A 16,280-nucleotide genomic window follows, 5' to 3' on the forward strand; every position below is an offset into this window, starting at 1 on the left:
TAACTATGTTGTGTAAGTTGTTGCTCTTCTTACAGGTTTAAAATGCTGCTTTTAATCTGAATGCGTTCTTGCATCAAAAACACATGAGTTACTCTTCCCATGCTTTCCTTTACACCAGCAAATCCAGTCCTCTAAACATAACTAAATATTTTTGTCTGTCTCTCTGCAGCAATACAGAATGCTGCAAATTAATTTTTGCCACTCTTTTGCAATCCATCTGGGTAATCCAAATAGGACAGGGAGTTCAAGGTGAAAACACTGCTGATTTTATAAAATTGTTCTATTCCACTATTGACCAACTGTGCTTCCTCCAGTTCTTCATGCAAACTGAACTCTACTGGCTTGGCTGTTGCTGGGCGCTGAACAGCTGTTTCATTACACTTGTCTCAAAAAATGGTAATTTTTTCTCTAGATAAGTAAGACACTGACAAGTGGAATAGATTTAATCCGACAGGTGGGAACTTTATTAAACAAACCCCAAAGGAAAAGTAGAGAGATGTGAAACAGTGTGGTCCTCCTCTGTAATGATCACAAAGTGCTATTTAAAGAGTCCAGTCCAGTAAGACTACAGGACTTGCACACAACTGTAGGGTGCTGACACTGAGCTTTCTCTGCAGAGTCCCAGAGCAAGGATTCAGTGGTGTTAATAGCCCAGGGGTGTCTGGATGAGAAGAGAGAAAGCAAGCCAGTGGCATTCACTTAGAGTGAAAGAAATTTAAAGCCATGCACAGTCCCGACCTTGCCTCTCAAACTGACTATGCACCTCAGCCACTGCGCAGGAGTTGAAAAGAAGAATGTGTCTTTGTCCAGTGAGAAGCCCATTTCTTTCTGACCCTGGAAAACCCAACCGTTCAGAGTCTAAAACATGCCAGAAGACTAGTCTTTCCCTAAGAAAAAGAGAACTATAAGAACAAAGGAGAACAAGGTAATGCCACTAGGTAGAGAAAAACTGGCTTCCCATTCTTCTGGGGAGCTACGAAAAAGCCAGTTGTCTACATGTCTTGAAGATGAAGCAGTTACTGCTTCAAACTGTGAGCATGGCTCTCCTCTCCCACATTGATTGTTCAGTGCACAGAAGATAAAATGAAGGAAAACTTGTGGCAGCCACACAGACATAAAAAGCTGTGGGCATTTCCTTGCAAACCCCTTGCCCACAGAATTCATATTCCTACAGTCTGTCCATCCTGCATTAGTCAAACAAAAGCTGCTATTTTGCCATGTAAGAAGGAGTAAATGTTTCCCAGATTGAGACAGTTAATTTAAATGGCAGCTGCAGAGATGACTATTCTTACCCTTTCATTGCATTTTGAACATTGATTTCAATTGCTATCACCCAATGAAACTCAGAGTGATAGGATGAGGATGTTCTTACTTTGATCTTTCTTCAAACAGATTATGCAAAGGACTCATCCAATGTTCATGTGTGAATTTGTTATTTTTGATGATTAACATTTAACTAATGAAAAAAAAAAAAAGAAAAGGTGAGTTAAGTCCCTAAAAAATCAGAAAGCACCAACCCTCTTTCTGGGAGACATCACTGAGATGAGGTCATCTTTCACTTTCAGTATCACTGTTGCAGATTTAAAGTATTTTTCGTAGTTTGCAGAACTTCTTGGGATTTGACTCCCCAGTTATAAGCTATGAAAAAAAATTGCTTCAAATTCAAGCAATTGAATAACTTCCAATATCAGGTTCTGTGAGTAGAAATAAAAAAAAAAAAAAAAAAAAGAGCTTTGTACCCATTTCTGCTGATTCCTGGGAAATAATCTTATTCAGTGGACATTTGGTAATTTGGATTCCAATCTCCTTTTCTTTCTGGTTTGCAGTCATAGCAAAAGCAGAGTATTTTTACCAAGGTATGCATTAGAAATATTTTAGAAACTGTGGGTTTGAATCTGATACATTTTCAAGTAGCTAACTCGATGGTATTTAAAGTCTTCAAGTAGCTAACTCGATGGTATTTAAAGTCCTTCCATACATGACCAAGTATTTTGTCACAAACTCTTGAGTTTTTCCTTTCCTCCTTATAATTTAATTTTCTTCTTTTTTTCTTTTTTTTTTTTCTGTGTTCCATTTTGCTTCCTTCTTTTCAGTTTTTTAATATGCAGTGCATTTCACATTTTCTTCCATTTCTTCCATCTCTTTCCTTCCTTTTTTCTGTTATTTTACTCCTTTTTCCTTCACTGTTTCTCTTGCTTTCTTTGATACTCCACTTCTTTCACTCCATCAATCTATTGATTGACAAGTTGATGTATTGCTTTGAAAAGGTTCTCCAAAATAATTTCAGTACCACAAGAACATTCAGATGCACACAAGGCATGTTCATTTTCAATCCATTAAATTGTCATTGGAATACTGAAATTGCTGAAGTGCAGTGACAATACTCCATTTTGCTTCTTCAGAGACTGTAAGTTTGCCAAATAGGCACAAATCATGTATACCAGAGTCATACCCATCAAAATTGCAGCCTGTATTCTGCACTGCTCAAATTAGAGTCTGCTGCCAGATTGTTTGAAAGAATATACAGGAAAGTACACAGCTGTGGCAGTCTCTAACTAAATGAATAATGCAATATCAACATCTGTAGGATTTTTGAAATGCTAAATGTTCAGATATGAAGCCTCTGCTGAGGACACAGATGGTAATGATGTTGTTCTTGCAGTGGTTCCCACCAGAAACGGACAGAGTTCCATAATCAGACTGGACTGTTAATGCCTGAAACAATACTTTCCTTTAGCAGTGCTAGCTCTCAATGCATCGCAGAATGACAAATGCTTGCTTTGTGGGTTGCATTTAATTCCAAGCTTTGTTAAGCTAAAGAAATCCGGTAATGAATATGGACATCTTCAAGCGCGAATACAGATGCCAACACCAGTTGATAGCACTCAGCAGGTGAATTTAAACTGACAATTCAAGTTAAGGTAGAATAATTAAAATAAATTTTCCGTTCAGAGCAAAAAGCATAACGAAGTCCTGTGTTTACCTCAGAAAAACACAAACTAAGCAAAGTTTTCCTATATGCATGACAGTATTATTCCATGGCATTATATGTATTTTTTCTGCTAATTAAAACGCATCAGTATGCATTGTGTACTGAAAGAATGAAAAGAAATAAAACTGATCTCTGAATACAAGCAAACATATCTGTTTATCATCCAGTGTTTTAGGGCACCAATGAAAGAAAGCACAACGTCTTATAATTTATTCTTTGTCCATTACTTTTTTTCCATCAATAAAAATTGTGTTCCAAAGGCATTGAGCAAATACAAAAAAGTACTTTTGCTCAAATTAGATGATGTCCCTGGAGTCAGAAAAAAGCTAAAAGAACTAACTGAAAAGTCAACATAAAGTTAAGCAGTGCTGAGAGGCAGAGGAATTATAAGAAGCTAATAAGGAAAGCAATAACTATACAAAACAACCCTTAGAGAAGGCATGATGTCACCAATCAACTCATCTGGCCAGTCATAGCCTGAACACCTGATCCCAGGTACAACATATCTTCTTAGCTGGGATAGAAAGATTGAGGATTATTTCCTTTGTGCACTGACACAGCTGAGACAACTATGTTGGAAAGTTTAAAAACTGTACCCAAACTGAAGAAGAATATTTGAAAAGCTTAAAAGACAAGAGAAAAGGTCAGGATGCTAAACTAGAAGTTCCAGGAAGCCTGTCCAGGCAAAGAAGGAAAAGGATTGCATCATTTTCAACAAAGGTTCTTGATCAACCCTATACCTAACTTCATAAATTTCAATAACCCCCTCTTACTTGTTTGCTTTAATTTTTAGGAAAAAATCAGAGCTTCAGCCACAAGAAACCTGACATAAACAGCAGTTACCTTTCCCATTTAAATGGAACCATGAAAGGAAAGGAAAGGCAATCTTCAGCGACAACTACCCACCTCTGCGAGACTTGGGGTTGATAACCAGTGTGCTCTTTAAGCAAGCAGCATCATTTCTCTGGGAAGGGATGAAACATGCTTATTCCTGAGAATACTCTGCAGCAAAATCTGAAAGGGACAAGGTCCTGTATCACCCACATTTCTGTCCTCAGGATCTGCTTGGCAGCTTTGTTGTTCTCATGCTTTTATCATGCCCAAACTACTTACCTTGTCCTTCACGTCCTGTGAAGATAGGGAGCCACATGCTTCTGCTACTTGCTGGCAGAGCGGTCAGGAAAAGTGGATTCCTATTTCCCTTTTGGTACTTAGACTTTGGCTCCTTCAAATGTCTGAGCTGCTGTCTGGCAGAAGGCTGGCTTGGCTCTGGCGCTGGTGATGCCAGCTAAGCAAAGCCTGCAGACAACTGTGCCTTTATCCCTTCAGCAGAGAAAGAATTTTCCTCTTTCTAAAGTCACATTTTGAAAAAGAATAATTGCTATTAGAAACACTTGGCAGGGGGAGGTGCAGGGAAGGCAAGACAGAAAGAAAGGTAAGAGCAGCATAAGCACTTCCTAAAGTCAAGAAATCCTACAGTGCCCTGGAGTGGAAGACCCTGGGGGACCATCAAATGGGCAGTAGTTCAACAGTTTAATCACCTCATAATACCCCAAGGGATGCAAAACTGTGCACAAAAACTTCAGCTATAGTTTTAAGAGTAAGACAGTTGCTATAAAACAGCCTCTCAGGTCACACCATTCTTTTCCAGGGGAGGCAGGGGGAAGCGTGCTGTTCTTCCCATAGGAGAAAGAGTAGCATTCATAGCCAAAGAACAGAGGCAGACTGTGAACTTTGGGGTCACTGAAGCTGTTATACCCAAGATTAAAACCCAATAAGAGTTATCCTTAAGTAGAGAGGCTAAACTCAGGACCCCTGTGCTGTAAACTGAAGAACTCCTGCTACTAAAGCAGCAGATAAGGATGAAATGTCCAGATAGGGATTGAAAACACATGTGCAAAATGTGCATATAGCTCTGGGCAAAAGTAATAGAAAAAGAAAAAATTACGAACTTTGGCAGGGGTTGGGGGGGAAGGCAGCTCTAGGATTTATAAGTTTCTACATAGGAAAAAACCAAAAAAAAGATGAATGTACACCTTAATGCAGAGAACATTAACATTTTGCACATGCAGGAAGCTGAGCTTCAAACCAAGCCACAGAGGGCCTCGGTGACTTGCCCAAGGTCAAAATATAAAACCCATGTAAGGCTCTTTGATTGTGATTTGCTTTCTAATGTAGAGAAAGCTCACATGCTGAGGGAACTGAAACACTTTTCAGGCATACAAGAGCTCCATCTAACTAATTTACTATTCATATATACTTTAAAGGATCTGATCCCAGTAGATGTTTGTTCACATCACAAAGCTACCACATATTTTGAAATATGTGAAAAGACTCGGTAGAGGAAAGGCCCAGAAACCCAAAACTGAAATAGAAGACATATTACAAAGCAGGATCAAAGAGTACACTGACAGATGCGTTCAGGAAGCTGAGACGGTGTTTCTATGCTCTGTGAATATCTTGAATCCAGGTTATCTTGTGTTAATATTCATACGTAAAGCATTTATCAAAACCTTAATAATGGCATTAATATGATAATACAACTTCTGCTTTCTTGTGAAACTTTTACAATTGGTAAGACTTTGAATTTGTTTTTCCCCTTTTCTATTGCTCGGTTTATTAAATCAAAATCTGATATTTACTAAGGTACATTACTGTAACAGCTGTGCTATTTGCTACAATACACTCAGGCCTGTAAGGGCCTCACTTTTTAGTAACATGAGCTTCCTACAAAAAATCCGAGCCAAATCTAGAAAAGCCCTTAGACAGCCTTATTTTTAGCTATATAGTTCACTCCAGTTGAACAGTCACTGCACAAAGATTCAGAGTTACACAGTTTGTGCAATACTTTGCTAATGGTCAGCAGCCTTGCTGCTGCACCAGTTTCTCTCTGTAATATGTGTCCTAAAACATGCATATGGTTCACACACGTTTTCTGTTTGCTAAGAACACAGAACCACAGAACCTTGTCTTTCTGATTTGACTGCAGGCTCTGCTTTCTGCTGCACATTTGCTACCCAAATAAACAAAATAATACTCTACAGAAGAGATTATAAGCATTTTCCCATGACACCCTCATGCTAAACAGTCTGATAACTGTGACATTCTGACCATTATGGAATGTCCTTACACCAATCTATGTAGCTAATTGTATTTCTATTGCCATAAACAAGCACCTCCCTAACTGAGGAAACTGATCTATAACAGGCACTGATCCTGCAGATTATGAATGAAAACCCAAAGAATAAATGAACTGCTTGGAAAAATGATGATTTCTAGATCTAAGATCTTAGGAGTGTTTCAGTATGTTGAAGAACCTCAGAGAGAACAAAATGTCTTAGGAAAACTTAAATTATGTAAAATACTGAGATGTATTATATGAGGCATTTTAAATAAGGGCAGAATAAAGGCTAAATACTTCTGAACTGTCTCAGAAAAATTAATCCTTCTTAATTCATGCACCATTACAAGACCGATATTAAAATGCCTCCTGCTTTTAGGCTGATGTGGTTATAATTATTCATTTGTTTTAATTCACATTTTATGTACTGTATGTATTTTTATGCAGCACCAATTGTGGTGGCATCCAACAATTAAAAACAAGCATAAATTAATTTCTCATTTACAGGCAACCATCTTCAATTAATGAACTAAAGGACCTTCTACAATTTTTAATTAAAGTTCTGAATAAGCCAATACATCTCATATAAATCTTATGAAATCTGAACTTTTCAAGAGGACCTTTTTAACACCATCTTGGAGGCCATTTTATCCCTATTGCAAAAATAAGAGCCTAAGCATTTTGTCTTTCTGCCTACCACTGGGTGCCCTAGGACTGGGTAAAATCCTCCCAGCACCACTTGAGCAGTAGTTAGTGTATTGATTCTAGCCTCAGAAAAGTTATGTTCAATTTTTTAGCACCGAGTCCCTAAACGACCCTGGGAAAGAAGGCTGGTATTTTATATACAATTTCTTTGTCTCACAGAAGTGCCGCAGCACAAAGTCAGAGAGTCAGTGACAACACGATGTAGAAAACATAAAGTCTTCTCTATAAATATTACAATCACTAGACAGCGCTTTCCTTGACAGGGTTCATCTTCAAACACAGCCCCTAAACTTGGACCCAAAGGTGCTATTTTGGGTGTAGATCCACAGAACAAAAAATAATTTGGGGCAAACCTCCCAGGCTTCTCTCTGGGATGCAATGTCTATAACGGCACCCTTCGTATTAATTAGGCTTTTGCAGCTCCTGAATAAGAAACAGCATGCAGTGACTATTGTCTGGGAACTGATAGTGTCACTACATCCAGCAGCCCAGCAGGCTTTTGCTTGTAGCCACGTATGGCAACATGATGGCAACTGAACAGAGAATCTAGGATATATATACATCCCAAACAGTCACGCTCCCAGGCACAGCACAGGAGGCAAAGTTGCCAACTATTGCCTGAACAAGAACAGACAATGAATAAGCTGAAGTGGAAAACATAGAATTCAGAGCTCATGGCAAACATGCCCTCAAGAAGAGATAAAACATTGAGAAATACAGATACATTTCTAACAGGTGTAATTTACATAAAAATCTTTTTTTTAGATCTATTTTTGGACCATATCAGCCCCAAGTCAGACTTCTGATGAAAATCTAAGAGATTGCGGTAAAGATCCCGCTCCCAAGTAGCTGAGTCCTAAACTGACAGAGGTTGAAACAATAGAAATCAACATTAACTTAGCACTGACCACTGCTTTTCATGCCATAAGCAAGTTAACTGCTGTACAGATAGAGACATCATTCTATTAATAATTGATTGGTGAATATTAGTTTATCAGTATTGAATGTGAATACTTTTCATGAGTATGTTGCACTGCATAACCTATATTACAGACTGAAATCCTAGAACTTATTTAGAACTTAGCTACAGTGGGAGTCAGTGATGATAATAAGATAATATGTAATATTACATGGGTATTAAGGTTCAAATATACGGTACAAAAGTAGAAGTATATAGTACCAATATTTTGAAAAAAATAGCAGTAAAACATTATATTGTTTTTAAAGGTCCTTATGGACTTTTCTTTCCAAAGATGCTCTCTGCCTTCAGATGTAGAATGATATTTCTATCGTTACCTTTTGTAGGTTAGGAATATTCGTGTTTAAAAGAATGAGAACACTACTCATCAATATTTGAAAGACATGCGAGGAGGATATCTATATCAAACTCCCTCTCAAATGATATAGGAGCACATCAAAATTTTAGAAATAGAGCTACTATTTGCAAACCTAAATATAGATTTATCCGATATATCACGAAACGTGTAGTCCCTTTTCTAAATTATTAGTAGAAATCTTAGTCAATTATTTACAGTCTTTCTTGGGATAGCCAGTTAGAATATTTTGGGTGATTAATTTGTACAATGCTTTTTGTTTACCTCATGCACAAATGCATATATGTGTGTGTTCTATAAAAATGATAGTTTTCATACACAAAGGACAAGTGCATTCTTTTAATCTGAATGGTCCTGTAACTTAGAGGCAAATATAAATTGCTCAATAAGGAGCTATGTATGTCTGTCTCCAGTGAATGTCTGTATCTCTCTGCCTCATCAAACAGCAACCACCATGTGTAGGCAGAAGACTCCTGGAAATTAAATAAATAGTGCCATGCAGAGGAAATAAAACCAAGCAGTTCCATAGCACGACATAGTGAAACGATGATAAAGCCAGATTTTACAGTGCTTCCAATCTGCCATCCTGAATTATATGATACTCTGTAAATCTGCTTTTCACTTTAAAAGTTACAGAAAGAGCCTATGCTACAGCAGATTTGAATTTGAAGGGACATATGCATATATACTCATACATCCAGTGCTAAAAGAAAAAAATTATATTGCAAACTTCAACATTGTAACATTGATAAATATCAGAAATATTTCCATTTAGATTTCCTGACTACATAGCAGTGTTTAATTCCATTTTCACCTACTTTATTTTCTAGAACCTCTTAAAGCCTGACTCCCTGTTATCTTAGCTCATTGTCCCGATAAACTGAGTTCCCTAGGTCCCAGACCTGGTTTATCTTATCTAAGGTACCCTGCCCGGTTAATTCTCATTTATTTTGCAGCAGGATTTATTAGCTGAAGCTTGACAACACACTGAATGCAATGCCTGGACAACTTAGAAGTCAGGCACACAGACCTGATGTCACTCCAAAAAATTGTATTGGCACAAGCTTCATTTTCCCCATTCTTGTCACAATATCCTCTACCTTGGGTTCTCACCTGCCCGCTCTCTCACACTTCTCTCTTCTAAGGAGACCTACTTTCCCCCCTTCCATCTATGTCAGGCAGCTTTCCCCTCCTTTCCCCTTTCAGCCAGGAGCAGCCAACATCGTCATTGCAAAACCTGAAGCATGTGAAGGCTAGAAAAAGTCTTCAGGGAACAGCGATGCTGAAAAATAAAAAGTCTGTATTTAGCTGCATGAACCTGGGCAAACTGGACAATTTTCAATAAATGCAAAGCAACCCCTCTCTGCCAAACTTTTTTCACAGACATAGTTCATAATTATTTTAAATTCAGGCTAGCAAATATTTTTCTATGCTAATGAGTGAATACTTGTAGAGTTTTCCAAAATTGTTCAGCTCAAGTAGTCACATCTAGGCAAGATTTGAAGCATCTGAAAGTAAGTGTCAAGGAACACAAACAGGTATTTCTCCTTATCCCATCTCTGAAAAAGTTAACCTTGAAAACCTTCTTACACAGACAAAGGTAAGCCAAGCATGTTCTTCTTACATTCTGCAGCTTTTAATTTTTATATGAAGTGCACAGTCATTATCCAATGCTGAGGGCAAGTGTGCCAGGGGTGGGCATGCTGTGTAGATTTCTCACGGTACTATTTCACAAAGGCATTGAACATTTGCCCCAAAGAGAAGAAAGGCATTGAACAGTTGTCACAACTCTCTCAATGGAAGAACAGCAACATTACTGAAAATGTTAGTGATCTATAGTTCATCTTTATTTTACCCTCATGTGCTCAGACATGTGGACTTTATAAAAGAGGTCTCAAAGGTAAGGTCACACAGGGAGCAATAAAGCAAGTGTTCAAATACTGCTCTGTGCTTGTATTTCAGGCATTAGCTATTATTTCACAGGGACAAAAAGAGGACACCAGTTCCTTGCCTGTTCCTTCATGTCAGAGATAACACTTCAAGAAATGGTGTCAGTGCCAGCTGCGATGATAGATTTTGTAATAGGAAACTGTTTCACTGGGAGACAGACATAGGTCATCAACCTGTGACTCACACAAACATGCTCAGAGATGTTAATGCAGGAAGCAAAACCAAACAATTTTTGGAAGGTTTCTGTTATTTTTACAGATATTAGAGAAAGTTTCTACAAAAGGGAAATGCTGTCTTGAAATCTGTTAAATGTAACATCCAGATACAGCTAAGAAACTCCATCTTCTTCCCAGCACCAAAAAACCCCACACCAAACCCCCTTGCTGCTAGGAAATTGAATCGAGAGGTAACAAAGATACACCCTCATTTGAAAGCAGTGAAATTTGGTGGTGCGAACCAATGGGGGTTTTGTTTGTTTGCTTAAAAGTATGTAAGAGCCAAAAGACCGGGAATAGTTTTGTTTTCATGTCCTAAAACTTTTCCAAGCTTTTATTTTCTTGGCCTCTGAAAGAATGAAAAACTGAATTCTCAATATTGTTTTTCATGAAATTGTAATCTAAACTGAAATCAGAGTGACTGCAAGTGCTTCGGTTTAAATTCTCAGCTATTATCTTTATAGGGCCTGAAGGACCTGAAAATTTTATAAAATGCATCAAAGTTCAGAGGTAAATGTAGTCAACAGCTTTTTCACCTCTGGCACAATATATTTATGTGCTAATAGTAAAGTTTACTTTTACAAGAAAAGCAAATTACTTACACTTAGTATAAGATTGTGGAATTAACTACTACAGACACTAGCAACTATCTAGATAGCTGCTTGTTTCCATCCCACCTAGTAAATATTTTGGTCTCTGTCTCATAAAAATAACCCAAAATTTCCTATACACAATGGTGACATGAAGAACTTGAATATGAGCACATGGAACATAGCTGGAGTGAAACTCTTATGACAGTGTTGGATAGGCCACATTAAAAGCAAATGGTAATACTTACCAGTAGAAAATAATCACTTAAGACTGATGGCCATATTCAAGAAATACAAATAATTAAAGCTTTGCTCTTAAAATGTTAGTATTATTTTCTTCATCATCCATCCCTATAACAAGAAATGTGGCTCCTCTTGGCTCTCACTGAAAATTTCGATATTGGAGGATGTTACACATGACCATTTTAAGTACAAGGAAGTTGTGGGAGTAGTGGAGAGAAGCACATTTCCAGTACAAGAATACATTTGAAACGCCAATATCTTTCCTGGATTCTATCTTAATTTCATGCATAATGAGATGAACAGAAGGCTATCATTTCATTTCAGTGCACAAGCGATCAGACCCTAGATACCATTGCTGTAGTGAACTTCATACTGAATTTCAATGGAGGAAACTTTCACAGGCCGATGTTAGATATTGTTTGGAAAATTGGTTGGGGACAAGTTACTCACACAGCAATGTAGTAACATTTTCCCCATGGAAGAAAAAACCTACATTATCACTTCAATTATGAACTTGATATCTCCAGCAGCATAAGGCACAAGCAATCCAAGGTAACTCTTCCATCTTGGTCTCCTCTCTGCTAACGTTATCAAGATTTCTAGATGGTTCTTTTCCTTTAAGTGAAGTAGGTACAAGATGCAGTGCTCAGCCTTATACCTGTGACTTGATCTTGTAAAAAGCTGAAAGTCCTGAACAAACATAGACCCAAGGAGTTCAGAATGTATTCTTGTTGAAATTTTTTACATAGCAGATTTTAATGTCTCAAATAATTGATTTTTTTGTCATCGTTAATCAGGAGTTACTGTTCTAAAATTATGAAGGATGTCAAACAGAATTACACATATTTTTGCCAAGGCCTTTGATAAGGTGGTTTTCTTCATGGAAGTTATGGTCTAGAATTTGGCTGAATACGTTAGGTTTGTGAGACAGGGAGGGTCAGATGGGAAGCCTTATTAACAAGCCCTAGAGATATGGAGGCAAGTTTCTTACCTCTGTAATGTTGCATATCCTTTGTTCATCAAGTATTATGTGTTTTTTTCATTCTTTCATGAAAACTCAATAAGCAACATCTACATAAAAAACCAAAAACAAAAACACTTCATTGAAGCATAGGTTAAAGTTCCTCCTTTTCAACCACTGCTTATTCTCGTGTGAGTTGGTAAACACTATCTAGAGGCTAAAAATGCATACCTGGACCATCTATGAGATGTATATTTGAGTCCTAAATAAGCCCTAGGTGTTTTTGGAGGTATGTTCTGTGTGGTGATCAGGCAGTATTGACACTTTCACATACTGTTAAGCTTTCTACAGAGAAAGGAAAACTTAAGACCATGGTTTGAGCTCCACAGTATACCCATGATTTTAACATGAAAAACAGCAGATGTTTTTTTCCTATTATGACTTCCCAGTTGGCAGATTTTCTGCTCAGAGGGCCTACCACCTGGGCTTATGCCAACAGAAGTAGGAACAGTTGGATTTAGTCTGTGATTAACAGAATAAATTCCCTTTCCTACAGACAAAAACTCTAGATTTTTATCAGAAGGGATGTGTTAGAGAAAAGTGATGGCAAAGCCAAGTTGTCACACTTAGATGTACTGAGGAGGTGACCCTTTTGGAGAAAGAGTCTGCCCTGCTGAGTGCAGAGGGTGCACAGAGTCCCCACCACCAGCATCCCCCAGCTCTCGGCCACCTGAGCAGTAAATGTCCTCAGCTCCAGGCTCCTTCCCCAATTCCTGCTGCTCTGGGCTCTCATCCTCATTAAGTCTAGTCTCTAAAAATATAACTGACCTAGACGTTCTCTTCACTCTTGTTGAGATACACCTGCAGTACGTTCCTCAGAAGAACTTCAGATATATGTACTGTATGACAATGGGATTGCACTGCCTATAAAAAAAAAAATCACATCTTACTCTTCTTAGGGTAAACCACAGCTACGCTTCCATTTTTCTGTCACAAATTTTGCGGTTCTGGTGATCACTGCTCATATTCAGCAACCATTTCTTTCCTGCACAAAGTAAAACCATTGTCCCCAAAATCAGAAAACATGAGTGGATACACTTACATAGTTTTCACTGCTTTGGTTCATGAGGATTGTCTGGCTGCTTCCACCTTATCTGAAGGATGAGAGCAAGTGTCCATTACAGTTCCTGGACAGAGTTCGTTCTTTGCAGGCAACATCTCATTTTCCTCTGAATGCAGGGGAGGAAATCGTTGTATGTTACGCTCACCCAGCTGTTTCAAATGTTTACTTTGCATATCCAATTGGGATCTGTATCATCTGTAGGTGTATTCTGACCTCATTCCTTTCCTTTGGTTACTGTCATCACAAATTGCCTTATTTCGGGGAGGGAAGACACATTCAGAGGAGAGAAATCTACTTCTCCAGAAAACAATCTAGACCAGGAACCAGGTGCAGGCTATTAGTGAGCCTGGAAAACAATCATTTCCTTCCTCTAAGTACGTGGAAAGCCTGGAAAAGATGCACCACCTTTCACACGAGGTACCTTCATGCACACAGTGGCATTGCTGCTGCTTCCTTCCCTCTTCTGCTTGCCCCACTACGTAGGCCATAGACTTTAAAATTTAAGCAGAGTTGATTCGTACACTTCAGCTGGAGGCCCTGCTTCCATTTTTTATGAAAGATTAAAGGCAAACCTCTAGCATAAATGTCTGTTTTCTTACCTGCTTCAGCTTAGCTGTCTGTTGCTGTTCATAAATACCTACTCATTACTAGTGGTACAGTACTGTGTGTCTCATGGCCATGTCAAAATTGATCTGGACTATAAATCAACAATGCTGTGAAACAGAGGAGTGTCGAACTCCTGTGAAAACCTCATCCATGTGATGTTCTACATTACATCCATGCATGCAGCTGCTGTCGTTGTCATCTGAAACTTTTCCCAAGATTTACATTAGGTGTTACCTTCCCCACACCGTTTAAAAAAACCCAAACAAATACAAAACCCCCACCCCCACACCATATTCAGGGCTTCCCTTTCAGGACAGAATCTGGGGTTTGGGCCAATGTTAGTCACAGGAAAACATTTCTCTAGCTACTGCTACAAGCGCTAAAGCTCGTTAAAGATCTGAGCCAGCTCCTGTGGAAGCCATTGGGAATCTTTCAGATGACTCCCCTGTGGTTCAAAAAAGGCCCTGAAACACCTATATTTACTTAAAATCACCATTCTTTCCAGTGAGGATCTTCTGCTGTTTCTATATGAAGTATTTATAAAAAAAATATTGAACTATATTTCACAGTGACTCAGTAAATAACTCATGTCATGCTCAGTGCTTTTGGGCAGTAATTAAAGATTTAAGGCATTCAACAAAAAATGTCATTGCTTAATTAAAACCAATAAAAATCTTTCCACATTAAAATATTTGCCTGTTGCCACTCAGACTTTGTTCTAGATGTACTAGAGGATTTTTCTAACTAATCTTACTTAAAGCAAGCAGTAAGCTATTTTTCCCTGGATGAAAGCTTTTAAAAAAGTCATATTGCCCTAATCTTTACACCGTTAAGAATGTTAATGTGTATTTATTCTTCAAACGTGTGGTCCCATATGCATTATTTAATTTCATTAGAGATAATGGGCAAATTGATACTCACTTTCATACCGCTTGTGTTTCTGCTTGTGTTTCTTTGTTGGAATTGTGGAGCTATAATCTGGTTATTATCAGACAGAGCATTATATACTGTGTCAGCCTCTACAAGGGGCTCCCAGGTCCCTCTCCAGCAGTCCCTTGGTCTATAAAACACACACATACTCTTAGTACCTCTGAAACAGAAAAAAATCTGAACTTTCTCCTCCCTGCCTGCCCAATGCCATTGCTTTGATGAGTAACACCAATTGTTTCATTGTTCTTGCAGAAGGCTCATTTTCATCACATCCCGAGAAACCACATAGCCATCGAAGCAAAAGAGACAGAATGCCACAAAGGAAGGAGAAACCTGGAACCCACATGTATCGTCCCAGTGAGAAACACAAAGTAGCATCCTGTCATGACCCAAGTTCTAAGGAACTAGCTGGTGTCTTCAAGACCCTCAAATGGTGTATTCTGGGCACTTGGAAAAGACAAATGTTTGGAAGCCTGGTCTACAAAACCTAATGGGGAAAAGGTCACGTCAACCTTTATCTATAAGCCTGAAAGTCTATCCCTTTACTTTCTAATTCCTGGTTTTGGAGCTGTGGACACAAGGTTAGAAAGAAAATTTGTGTTTAAAAACACCTTCTTAGGTAAGTATTTGTGTATCTTTCTTTTTTCCTGGTTGAACAGTACTTAGGCCTATTCTGAAGTAAGAAGTAGGAAGGGAAAATGACAATTCCACAAAATAAAATTTTGCAAAATCACCTCAGTGAACCAATATGTTTTCACAGAACAGATGGTTCATAATGCAGGTTTTTCACCGATATGGTTACATCATAAACTATTCTTCTAGCATAGATATTTGAGCTAGTTCTGTCTGGGCTAGCTTCAGCACTGGCATCAATATAACTATTCCAGTAAAATACTTCGTTCAGCTCTGCTGAATTCAAGTCAGAGTCTTTCTCGATGTTTAAATATCCTGTCACTGATTTCTTTTTGTCCGTTACTTTTATTTTGATGTTCAAAGAAGTTTAAGTAATTAATAGGTTAGGCTTTTTCTTTTGCATAACTGTGATGGCAAATTCAATCATATCATGAATTTTCAGGTGTTATGCATTCTATATTTTAATTTCAGCTAATAAAAGATGAAAGGATTATTAGTAGCAAATATTTTGGCTGACCTTAGAATACTGTATTTCATTTTCCACTTTAAATGGTGGTATGTACATTTTCATTCATTTCTGTCTTTGCTTCTTAGCATCCTAATTTCCTCATAGGCTTCACATGGTTGATATCTTTAAGAAGCCTTTGATCTGTCTTGCACCTTAAAATATTTAATCTTTTTTGATTTGATGTAATCATTTTTGATGGGTTCTTTTGATGTCTCCATTGTATTTATTGCTTTGCTATATCTCTTCACTTTTACTTTCAAAAAGCCCTCTTTGTTAAGAGGTAGACATTACTTTCCCAATGTCACTTTCCTGGCATGTTCATGTATAAGAAATTTGCATCCTTTGTTTTTAATTTGAGGGGCTTTTGGA

At 38.0% G+C, this 16,280-nt stretch overlaps 1 long non-coding RNA gene across 1 annotated transcript in view; it reads right to left on the bottom strand.

Moving 5' to 3' along the window:
- Positions 1 to 13,831, bottom strand: part of LOC130143675 (uncharacterized) — a 59,227-nt gene extending 45,396 nt beyond the window's left edge. The window contains exons 1-2 of the long non-coding RNA XR_008819832.1: positions 13,214 to 13,831; positions 12,142 to 12,221 (exon numbers count right to left, since the gene is read on the bottom strand). This is a non-coding gene — a long non-coding RNA (uncharacterized LOC130143675). The remainder of the gene's footprint in view (positions 1 to 12,141; positions 12,222 to 13,213) is intronic.
- Between the last annotated feature and the right edge of the window lie 2,449 nt (positions 13,832 to 16,280).

This window comes from Falco biarmicus, chromosome 1, assembly GCF_023638135.1.
Source record: "Falco biarmicus isolate bFalBia1 chromosome 1, bFalBia1.pri, whole genome shotgun sequence".
Taxonomy (NCBI): Eukaryota; Metazoa; Chordata; class Aves; order Falconiformes; family Falconidae; genus Falco; species Falco biarmicus.